This window comes from Acinonyx jubatus, chromosome C2 (genome assembly GCF_027475565.1).
Source record: "Acinonyx jubatus isolate Ajub_Pintada_27869175 chromosome C2, VMU_Ajub_asm_v1.0, whole genome shotgun sequence".
Lineage (NCBI taxonomy): Eukaryota > Metazoa > Chordata > Mammalia > Carnivora > Felidae > Acinonyx > Acinonyx jubatus.
Window position 1 is genome coordinate 152335163 of NC_069384.1, and position 12410 is coordinate 152347572.

At 46.8% G+C, this 12410-nt stretch overlaps 1 protein-coding gene across 26 annotated transcripts in view; it reads right to left on the minus strand.

Moving 5' to 3' along the window:
• ARPP21 (cAMP regulated phosphoprotein 21) overlaps window positions 1-11813 on the minus strand; it is a 155434-nt gene extending 143621 nt beyond the window's left edge. For 7 of the 26 annotated variants that reach the window (XM_027040595.2, XM_027040591.2, XM_027040607.2 and 4 more), the window contains exon 1: window positions 10220-11033. The gene's annotated coding sequence lies outside the window, so the exon portion shown is untranslated. The other 19 variants (XM_027040603.2, XM_027040599.2, XM_027040597.2 and 16 more) reach the window with 10 other exon arrangements.
• Between the last annotated feature and the right edge of the window lie 597 nt (window positions 11814-12410).

The window sequence follows — 12410 nt, forward strand, 5'->3', positions numbered from 1 at the left end:
GCCACAGCTGTGATCACAACCGAGGGTATATTCATGTGGGCATCACATGAGCACAGTCCCTTTCACACAACCACAGCGGTGACCACAACCGAGGGTAGATTCATCTGGACATCACATGCGCACACAACTCCCTTTCACACAAGAGGCAGCTCGTAAGTATCCGTTGACAGTCGCACTGCGAAACAATTGAACAAATTATTTTTCCAAAACAACCACCCCACAACCAGCTTTCGATCAAAAATGATCCAGAGGCAAAGTCAGAATCCATAGAGGGAATCCTGATTTTTCTTATCACTGTCCCTGTGGCTTTAGCGAACGATACCGGAAGAACTATAGAAAAATCTTGGATCTCCATCTTGATAAAGAGTTTTTGCCTGGACAAATGAGGTCGTTCAGAGAGCAGAAGGAACAAACCAAGGGAAGTAAGCCCCGCAGAGCAGAACAAATGGCACTAATGACCTAATCAATACAGAAATAAGTACAGATTTCCTCCACCAATGGCCACTCAGTAGCTTCCCTGAAAAATACAGAAACATACCACCTTGCTTTCATGTAGATTTTCCTTAATGCTTATGGTGTATTTCATCAGGAACACCCAAAGTTTGGCTTTCGATCAATTCAGTAACATTAGATAAGTTCACCAAGACTTGGAGTAAAATATAGGGGTTCTTTCAAGTTTGCAGGTCTGGTTCCTTCTCAGTTCTATCAATTCCTTGACTACTGGTGCGAATCATATGATCCCCACCTAAGCCCCAGGATCTAATCTACAAGTGATGAAACAACTTGGTATCTCCTCATCTTTTCTTAAAACATCAGAAGCAATCTATGCTCACAGGCAGATCAAAACAATGACGTAATGTTGTCAGGTGATTTTAGAAAAATGGATTTTAGAGGTCTCTTCTCTTGCTAGATCTGTTGGGCCCATCTTGGATTATACAAATGGCCTTCTGTTGGATAGATCTATTGGTTTTACCTGCGAAGTGTACAAATCACGAGTCTACCTACCACAGTTGTATTTGAAGTCATTTCTAGTTCTTAGATAAAGTCTCAAATTGCTCCTGGAAGGGTATTCAGAGTGAACTCTCTGTGGTATTTCCAAACAAATCCAGAAGGAGGTCTGGTTAACTTTCTTTTTCTTTTCTTTTCTTTTTTAATGTTTATTTTTAAGAGACAGAGACACAACGTGAGGGGGGAAGGGGCAGAGAGAGGGAGACACAGAATCCGAAGCAGGCTCCAGGCTCCAAGCTGTCAGCACAGAGCTCGACGCGGGGCTCGAACACGCGAACCGCGAGATCATGACCTGAGCCGACAGAGAGAGAAGGCAGGCCCTGCTTCTGTTTGGTTAGAGCTGCATAGCTTCCGGGCAGGAAGAGGGGCCTGGAGACCCCCCCCAGTTTGCCAAATTCTCTTCTCCCTCTCTTCCTCACCCCTGCCTTCTGCTCCAGCACTGCAAGCTCACTCAGCCCTCGGAGGAGTGAATTCTCTCCCCACATCCTGGATCACCTTCACCGTGGTTAATCTCTCCCCAGGCACCTGTCCAGTAAACATGAGTTGTCGCTAACTCTGTGTACCAGTGATTTGGAAATTGCTTGTGAACTTGCCTTGGCCCCATCCGCTCTCGCAATTTATTTATTAACTGAGTGTTGACCTTAATTCCCTTCCATGCAGCTGAAAAAGTCATCTACGTATTCCGTCAAAGCAGACCGAAGTTTTAGGGACTTTGTTACTCTTGTAGAAGCCCTAGTCATGGTCTGACATCTGTAGCACACACTTCCTTGTGAGAGCCCAAACAAATCTTGAGAGCAGTTACAATTTCCCCTATGTGGGAGGGCGTATCTTTGTCCTCCTTTTTAGAAAGATGAATGAATGTCAGGCCCACGTACGCTGACACTTTAGGGGAAAAACACAATTAAACCTTTACTTAGGGCTGCTTTTAAGTCCGGAGTATTAGATGCCATCGACAATATAAAGATCAATTTTTAGTTCAACAAACTTGGATTAAAGATCTGCCACGTGCAAGCAAGAACTGCTAAGGGCAGTAGAAGAGGTAGGAAATATGCTTTGGGGCCAAACTACTTTTTTGCTTCATGTGAGTTAGGTAGATGACTCATATCTAAGCGTGTGGAGAATGCAGATTCTAGATACAGGTATAGATACAGATATACGCTGATTATAGATGAATATCATATATATGATAGACAAGATATATAACATACCTCTTATGTATGGGATCTATACTGTGGACAAGATATGTAATATATATATAACATATATACATATGTATGTATATGTGTATATAAGTGTATGGATATATGTGTACATATACATATGTATGTACATATAGATATATAAACACATATATATATACATACATATATACATATACATATATATATATATATATGGACACACACACACGTATAAAATCTGTCTACCCTTTCCTTGTTTTCCAGCAAATACCACAATACCAAAGGATCCTAAGTTCATTCTCAGACACCTTCTGAGAAGTTTCATTGGATAACTTTCGGACTGTGTTATCCCTCAGAAGAACGGCTGATATGCAAATTATAATCGAAAACAAAACTCCATTATTTGGCAAACGTATCGCTTCGCACAGCTCACCTTCTTCGGTGTTGAACGTGACTGGTGGTTTCCCATTTCCTGACGGGGCCACCAACTGATGAAACCCCCATTTTGAGGGGAGTTTCTCCCCTCCTCTGGCCACTTTCACCCAAGGGCGGAAGTGATTCATTTCGGCAAAAGAGCAAATGCCTCGGGATCAGAGGCCAGATCAGCTGCTCAGCCCAAACAACTCACTCAGTGCTTAGGAACAAAGCCATCGGTGGGGTGTCTGGGAGCCTACCAGTGAGACCCAAGTGTCACTTGTTTTGACGTCTCTGAGGTAGCTGAAGATATTTCCATCTCCCGTGCCAGTTCAAGTCTGCTGCTTAAGAGCTTTCACCCATTAACACAGGATTTAAAATCATTCCCTCATGGATCCCTTCCACCCCCTTCTTGTTCGGTTCTTTAGCCACCACTGGATGACCCAGTTAAACTCTTTTGGAGAAATAATATCTGTCCGTTCACTCTGTAGACAACTCTGAATTGGGCTGCCCCTTCCCTTAGAGCCGGGTTACACATCGGGGTTCTTGCAAAGTGCATGCTCCTAAAGCGACGAGCACCTTGGCCTGGCCTTCGGGATTTCATAGACACAGAAAAAGAGTAAAGCTTGTCTCCAACCGTGACCGTCACAAAGGTTCCTCTCCAATTGTAACCGTCAAACACGTTACGGGGCCGAAGAAAAGAGAGCTGTACTCTTACTTCCGAACAACAACAACAGCAAACCTTCAAGGGAGGTGTGGCTCATTTATGTAACCAGCTTAAATCTGTACGGTTTTTTATATGAAAGATGATGGCTTCTTTTTAGTGAATGAAACCTACGTGCCTGTGCCGGGTACTCTGTATCTGCTTCAATCCTTCGGGGTGGGCCCGGTCCCACTTCCTAAACGAGAAAATGGAAGCAACGCAACACGAACTAAACTGTTAAAGCCAAATAAGGAGTAATCTGTTCCTATCGGACTGTTGTCACTACGTAATTTCACCTGCAGAGACTGTGACGCATGGAGGGGTTTAGAGTCTTGGCCATCAGCACCCGAAGACTCAGAAGCCCGACATCAGGACGGGTTGTTCAGGTGCTAAATTGAGTGTTTATACAGGCCCGCTATGGAGCCGTGAGATTCGGATACACCACCAGGAGCCTTGTTTCGCGAGGCTTTTGTTTTAAACTTTTGTTTTTGATTCAAGTTTTGCGCATATCTGTACCCTGCAGAACCCTACGGAGTTCTTCCTTGGTCACAGCAAGCCCCGGGCTCCCTCTCAGATAAGCCTGCAGCACACCTTCCGTATACATCCCCTCCCTTAGTTTTAACCTGACTTTGAATCGGAAGCTGCAGTGAATTCCAAACATCTGTCGACAGCTTCTGATATCCTATGTGACCAAAAATGCACCCATTGCGATCATCTGTGGAATAAAATAGTATCTCTCTTGGAGGGATATTGACATCCTGGTCCTAGAATGTATTCGTTTTCGTATGTAAACTCTCACATTAACTGTGTGTACTCTCTTACCTCTTGTCACTGAAGGAAAAAAAACAAAACAAAACATTAAAAACGAAGTCATCCATTGTTGTGGATGAAGACAACTGCTATGATAATAAATAATAAAGATCGAGGCATCCAGTTAGAGTGTTTAACAGTGCTTAAGCAAATAGCAACAGGATGTGCATACAACACGATCGCATGCTATGTTATTCTATCTTTCCAGAATTCTGTTAGTGATTATGTGGAAATTTCAGGGTTGGAGAAAGGTTTCAATCTTCACAAAGGCATTAGGCGCTGTGACCAAAGTTAAATCATCGCCACAGTGGGGGGGGGGGGGGGGAATGAAGACTCATTAATGCCAGAGAATTGTTTGCGGTGGGATTTTTGAATTTATCATACCAACATATCTAAGTGAATTTAAAATAAACAAATATAAAACCGGGTAATTTAAAAGTGTTACCTTTTAAAGTATTACTGTGATCATTTTCACAAACCAGAGAAAATCGGATCACAGATATGGCTGCAAAGTCCTGACAATTAATGAATTCAGTTAATGAATCTGTCCAAAAGCTCTTTAATGACTGAATCGTCAAATGCCAGCAATGATGGGACTTCCACCAAACTTACATACGTGTCAACAAGCAAAAGGCTAAGTTAAACAGGCCAGTGTGGAGTATAGACATTTTCTTATCAATAAACATGAGAACTTTGTGTGAGGATTTTAGCTTGTGGTTCTGGAAACATTTTAAAATAGCTTTTTGTAAAAGCTGCAAAAGGAATGTAATACCTCTTTATTTTCCTATCGAGTTTATGAGCAAATAACAGTTAAACGATTACGAGTAGTCCCTGAATTGCAGTGAGTCCTCATGACCTTCCTTCATCCTCTTTTGACCCATGTTTGATTCTTCCAGATCTCTGCATCAGTGATGGGATCACCTGAAAGCAATTCAAATTACCTGACCCATCAGGTGACAGGTAGGCCCTGATTCACACACCAAGGGACAGTATACTTGGATCTCGAGGACCTTAAAACTTGAGAAACCTATGTTCTATTTTGTTTCCTAAAGGTGTCGAAACGTTTTACTTCAATTATTGGTGTTGCTTCATAATTTCAACTAGATCAAAATAAGTCAAAATGCAGATCTTTCCCTTTAAGTATGATGCTAGGGACTAGAACGTTCTAAAGTAAGTATTGTATCTCAAGCAATTAGAAGAAAAGCTGCTAAAGATATGAGCACCATCCACCTCGTTTCCATCCCTTAGAGACGGTCTTCGTCCTTATCTCAGGTATTTAGTGTGTGATAAAGAATCCACAGACAGACAATTATACAAATGCAAGAGAATGTACCTCCATTATTAAGAACCCCTGCACTAAATGTAGTGAAGAATGAGTACGTGCCTTGAGTGAGACAAGTCTGGACTAATTCCTCAACATTTTAATTGCGTCGGAATTGCAGTGCTACCCTAATACTCATCACTTGATTACAACAGGAAAAATCTTATATAACCTGTGGCGGTGACATGTACATTAAGCGGGGGTCCAAAAAAAAAAATGCCAGAAGAAATCTCCTTGGGAAGAGTGTGTAGAGGAATTCAAAATATTGATCTACTCTGGCCCTACGTAGTGATTAACACCCGTTCCATCTGGCAACACTAAGCTCCTTGGGGGCAGCAAGGAGGGAGGAACGTAACATGATGCTGAGGATTCAGCTGGAAAGTGGAGAGTCAATTTGGTGTATTCAAGTCAATTCTTTTCTTTTTTGTTTTTTTCCAATATGCTCTCCATTTTCCTGGTATAATTATTTCAATTCACCCTTTGGTTTCCTTGTCCAGCTATCTCCCAGGGCGCAGAAATGTCCCAGTGATCTTAGAGAAAGGTGTCTTCAAATGTTGTGCGGGCATTTTATGCCACATGGGGGCGGGGGGGGGGGGGGGAAGGGGGAGGAAATCACCAGACTGCAGACGATTTGGAGACCATACGATAACAATGCTACCAAACATTCAAAACTGCTGAATGCACTTGATACTGCATCTCAAGCTCTTGATTCTTTATCAAGAATCCTGTATTTATGTCTATAATTGAAACACTTGGTATCTCGGCTGAGATCTGATCCCCATGGAAATGAAACTGTCGTGAAGTAAAAACAAGGAATAAACCCTGTGAACATCCAGGGCTAAATTTAACCCAAAATGAGCAAAATTCATTTAGATAAGGCACTAAAAAAACCAATTTATTAGAACTTGGCATAAAGGTCCCTTAAAGTAACACCCACAAGCAAAGATAGCCTGAGAAAAACAAACCCAGTCACAAACACATCCTGCTAACATGCTTTTTTGCCTCCAACAGTCCTTCAACATTTACTTACGTCGCAGCTTGGAATTATTTATCGTATTTAATTCTAAATATTAGAATGAAAAACAAAAGAAAGAAAAGTCAGCGGACACAGAGAGCCTCTGGAATCACAGATTTCCTAAAAAAATAAAGGTCCTTCGTCTAAAGAGAGGAAATACGTATTTTGTAAGTTCATCGCTGACTTCAAATACGTCCAGAACTTTCCAGGTGACATAATGCATTGCTAAGGAAGCCAATTCTTTTTCTGATCAGAAATTCACAAATTTCTAAACACACTACCACTGTGTGGTACCAGTTAGAACTATGCCAATACTCACCACCTGAAGAAATGACTTTCACGGTCCACATCATTTTTAAACCCCATCTTCCTTCTTAACCTTGTCGCAAAGCAGATCTGAATTAACACTAACTCCTATGGAACCGGTTCATTTGCACTTTCCAGCCTTACGGACTTCAAACTGTCTCCTAATCCTAACGAGGACCCCCAGTTATAGTCCCTTCTGGCTGCGTTGTACCTTGTGTCTTCAGTGGCTGACTCATTCCCCGCTCTGCTCATGTAGCTTATCATTATCTTGTCCACAGGCAAAATCTACATTGAATTCAGATGAGAATGGCCCCTGATTTGAGACTCTTGAGAAAGGTATCAGCACTGGGGTCCAAGGAGCATGACCACTAAGGGAAATGTTGCAGCCCGTGTGGATTGTAATTTTCCCCTCTAAAAGTACAAAGTAGAAAACACGAACACCGGCAACCAATTACAGTAACTCCTTCCAATGCATTTCCCTTAGTGGTTTATTGCGGGTCGGGGGCGGGGGGGGGGGGGGAGTTATCCTTCACAGAAATGGACAAGATCTAGAACAACTCTGTACACTGCCCTAACAGCTTTATTTAACACTACTTACGTAACTCACTTCCCCACTGAATAAAAACTTCTCACTTTTCCTTACGTTTATCAATTTTGAAACTACGTAGGCATTTGTCTAATCAGCTTCGCTTCGAACAGGGATATAACTCGATCACAGCATGTTGTTAATATGAAAACGAACAACACAGACCTTTCTGACTGGACATTTTCACTGTCTACCTCAAGACAGGTGTTCTGCGTTATACCAATGTCGCAGACAGATGGCTTCTTAGGTTTTACGCACTATGACATTAAGATATTCCCCCCTTGTTATAACGTTCCAAAAATTACTAGTGCTTCCCCTGTTATCTACAGTTTAAAAATATTTAAACTAAGATAATCTATTGTGCTTATCTCAAAGGAAGGAAGGAAAACAACTCGAATATTCTATCAAGTTCAACCCAAACTTCCTGCCTCAGTTGCCACAATTCTGAATCCAGATTCCAAGTTTATGAAAGAAACACAAAAAGTCACAAGGCAGAGCTTCAAGTTACAATATCTTAGAAGGATGCTAGTTATTTGATGCCCCCCAAACATTTTACAAGCTCCAAACCCTTCACGAGGACAGTATTTTAGGGATGTAAAATGATTTCTGCACTTCTCACCATCCAAGAATACGACAGCTCGTAGGAAAAATTGTACGTGTGCAGCAACTCCTTGGTTAGTGTCTCTTTTTTAAGTTTTCAGGCATTCTAGTGACTGAGTCTTGCTTCTAAGAATTACTGAAGAGGTTTATGAAAACACACAGCAGACTATTCATGTGTACTTCTCCCATTACAATCAACTGATTTCTGTTAGCACTGTATATCAGGACTAATTAAAATTACCGTTTCCCACAGCCAGCCTGTACCTTTTCAAACATCCTTCTCCCGTATCCAAAACCATGCACTGTTCTGTCGTCCATCATGCTTCTTTTATTGCTGAGTGAGGCGCTCGCTCCTTCATTAAATAGCATTAAAAATAGACAGCACCGAACTCCCCAGTGGGGCATGCTCTAACAGGGCTAATGCCACAGTTCTTAAGGTAACCATACTCAGCTGGGATCTAAGAGGGAAAGTCACCGGAAGGTCAGCAATTTGCAAATCTAACAGCGCACACAAACCTGTCTCTGAGCTGAATACCGGAAAAGAGAAACCAGCGTGTTGTGAAATTAAGTCACTGAGAAGCTGAAAGTCAATTTCTAAAACTGTGTAAGTTGCTTTAAATATGCCTTACTTAAACCAAGGTATTCTGTTCAACAGGCATTCACCTACCGCAACTGGGTTATATTCTCACTCATGAACTAACACAAAGCACGTCCGGAGAAACGGAGCCATGGAGGCATAGCGTCTGAATGTCTTAAAAACTGCATCTAAACCAAACTGTTTAAAACAAGCAAATAGTATTGATAAGCAAGGACAGGGAGAGGTTAGCCTTCTGCATCGTTTGTGATGAAGCACAGCCCTTAAAGAATATACGAAACCCATGCTCCAGAAAATTTTAAAATATTCTGCTGGTTGAAGTGACAAGAAGGAGTGAAGGAATGTGGCGAGAGGAAATACCGGATCAAACACAAATACATACCTTACAAATCCCATATAGCCCCGAAATGAGCGCACGTAATTTCTCACATGCGATCCACATTAGGTGTGCAGCAGAAGCAATTACTGCCAAGATAGTAGATTACTTGGCTATTCGAACAGAACACGCTAGAACTCTTCAAGCCACCGTCTTTGGTGAAAACGACATTAACCAAAATCCTATTAAGACAGGCATGTCCCATGGTGACACAAACACAGAGGATCAAAGGAGTGGGAGCATTTATTTTTAAGTGCATGTCAAAGGTTCCCTAACTTTCAGCAAATGAAAGATGATTCCCCATCATCTCCATTTCTCTGTTTTCTTAAAACAATCATAGCAATTTTGATCTCCAAAGTAAGCGAGGAGCAGGTGGGAACCGTTTGGAATTATTCAGCATTTGAGCCAAATCTTGTACAGATTCCTTTCAACTCTGGGGGATGCCATCCTTTTGGGAGAGGCTACAGTGTCATACCCATAGACTTTCAAAATCAGCAATCAAAAGGGATACCTGCCCTCTAGACACATTCTCCAGAAAACGATTTCCACCAGCCTTGCAATGTGCACACTAGCCTCCCAATCCTTTGTAACTTTCAACGCCTCCTTGCTTTTCCTTTTAGACTCGGACTCTGTCCTCATCTTGTATCGTGGGGAGGTGATCAAGTACTGAGCCACATCCACTCCCGCTCCATTTCCATGCAGAAACATGGACTGAGTCAATTTCTCTTCCTTAAGAAACTTTCTAAACACCTGTACTATTCCAGGCAATTCCACCAACCGTATCTACAACCTGAGACAGAAGACATTGCATCCGGAGTTTGCAATGAAACACACATTTCAAACACGTAAAAATAAAAGGTCGCCACCATCGTCTCTACCCGCCCCCTCCCCCCACAAATCCCCTGGGAGCCGGGACCCCAATTCCTGCAAGAGCGGCAAACCCACGGCAACTTCTCCGCCCCTTGCACGGTTCTTTCAAATGGAATGAGAGGGTCCCAAACTTTCTACCGCGAGACCCGCAGACATCGCTGTAGACTTCGCCCATGAGGCAAACTGCCCTCCTCTGTTCTCTTCCGGCTTGCCCTGTCTGCCTCGTCTGGCGGAGGGGAGGCTGCCCCTCCTGTGATGAAACACAGAAACACAATCAATACATGTATAACATCAACGGTTTTCTACAAACACGAAGGAGGGGGAAAAAAACAGACGATAAACAATTCCAAAGGAAAGCACAGATAAACGGCAAAAGGGAGGCGGAAAATCACAAAAGACGTGCCAGGTTCACGTCGGAAGAGCTTGATTATTACCTTGACATAACAGCGCGTATCCCCCCAGCGTCTTGGTGCCTCGATTGATTTGATTCAGTTTCTGGTTTTTACTAATATCGTTTCTCAGTGATTGAATTGGCTGGATTTGTTTGGCTTGGCGCTTTTTTTTTTTTTTTTTTGGTCGATTTATTTAACTGCTAGTAAACCGAGCTCTCTGCAGCGTCGGCGGCTGGGATCCTCGCGCAGCTGCGGCGACCCTGGTGGCTCTGGCTGGCGGCCCCGCTGCCCCCGCCGCTGGTCGCCGCTCCGGACGAGCTCAGCGGGCGCCGCCGCCGCCGCCGCCGCCGCCTTCTCTGTCCCGCTGGCTCCGCGGGGCGAACGATGCCCCCCCGCCTCCGGTCCGGCAGTCCGCCCCTCCGCGCGTCTGTCCGTCTGCCTGCCTGTCGCGCAGCCCCGCGGCCCCGCGCGGGATTCTGGCTTTCCTGCGCTCCGCTCCGGCCGGCTGGCGGTCCGCGCGCGGCCGGTCTGTCCGTCCCTCGGCGCGTCGCGGTCCCGCTAGCAGGGCCGGGTCCCTGTTCCGGGTTCTGTGCCCAGCTCGCTCTCCAGCTCCCGCTCAGGGCCCCGGCCGCTTCCCTCGGACAGCGGAGGGCGTCTGGAGCGGAGGGTGCACGCGAGTGCTGCGCGCTCGCTCGCTCGCTGTCTCCCTCGCTCTCCCTCTCCCCCTCCCCCTCTCCTCCTGCCTCTCCTCTGCGTTCTGCTCTCCCAGACTCGAGCTGTCTAACTGCTCCCACCTGTCCGCGGCTCTGTCACTCCGTCGTCCCACCCCGAGCCAGCCAGCCAGCCAGCCTCGGCCCGTCCCTCCGTCCCGCGCCCCTGCCTCCCCGCCTCCGCCGCCGGCCCCTCCGCCCGTCCCTGCCCTCCCACGCACCCGGCTCCTCCCCGCAGCCCCGGCCGCATCCGTCCCCGCCCCGGCTGCAGCCTCCAGCGCCCCCGCCCCCCGCCCCCGGCCCGCCACACCCCGGAGCCGGCCGCGGCCAGGCGCGCCTGCAGGGCGGAGGGGAGGGGAGGGGGGGGACGGGGGAGGGGAGGGGGGCGCCGGGGCCTCTGCCTCCGGGCGCGGCCGGAGTTGGCCGGGTCGAAGCGCGGGCACCTGCCGGGTGCGCCCGGCGCGCGCGGGGCCATCCGTCCCCCTCCCGCCCCCCCCCCCCCCCCGGCGGTCTCCGCCAGTCCCGACGCTGGAGACAAAGCGCCCGGGCCACGCGCGGCCGCACCGGCGTCATTAATCAGAGGGGAGCCTGGCACGCCGCCCCCTGCCCCTCCGCGCCGCCTCCCCGCTCCCCCGCCGCGTACCTGTCCCCGGGGCGCCGCCGACTCCCGCGGACGCTCGCCCGGGCCCGGCTCCCCGCCTTCCTCCGCTGCCCACTCCGGCGGCCAACTCTGCGGAGAACACCCCGCAGCGGCGGCCCCTCATTCCGCGCGATCGCGTCCCCGCAGTCGCGGCCCCTCACTCCGCGCGAACCAGCCGGAGCCCGCGAGCTCTCGGAGGCTCTCGGCTTCGAGCGGGACCCAAAGTCCAGGCGAGCCGCGCCCCGTGCGCCCCTGGCCCGAGCTGCGCGCCTGAGCGCGGGCCTGGGGTCGCCGCCGCGCCGCAGCGGCCAGGGCGCGGGGCGCCGAACAGAGTTGACATCCGAAGAAATTAAAGCGCTGCATTTCCCGTTTGTTCTGCAGAAGTGCTATTTTTATTATCTGTAATTCTTTTTTTTTTTTTTTTCATTGTCTCGGGGCACACACTACCAAAAGGGAAAAAAAAAAAAAAAAAAGAAAAAGAAATCGTGGAGGAATGGGGATACGTTTCCGGAACACCGCCCACCCTTCCCGCGTGAACGTGGAGCCTACTTTTCCAACATTATAGGTCACCAGCCAAGATAGATCACTCTGGCTTTCTGCCCCCCCAGCTGAGAGCAAGGCGTTTGATTCTGGGCTTCTTTGCTAGGTTGTTATTAATGTGAAGCAAAATTACACTTGTGCGCGTCTGCATGGAGTTGCCAAAGCTCATTTTGACTGGATCCAGCGTTTCAGACGCTGAATAACTGTGTATCTGCTGCGACGAACGCCCCATCCCACAATAAATGGAAGAGGAGAGAAAATCAACTCTCACCAGCTGCAATTAGTAACCCCATGAATAGACAACAAATAAATAACCAGCATAAACCATGCCACGAAGATTTCC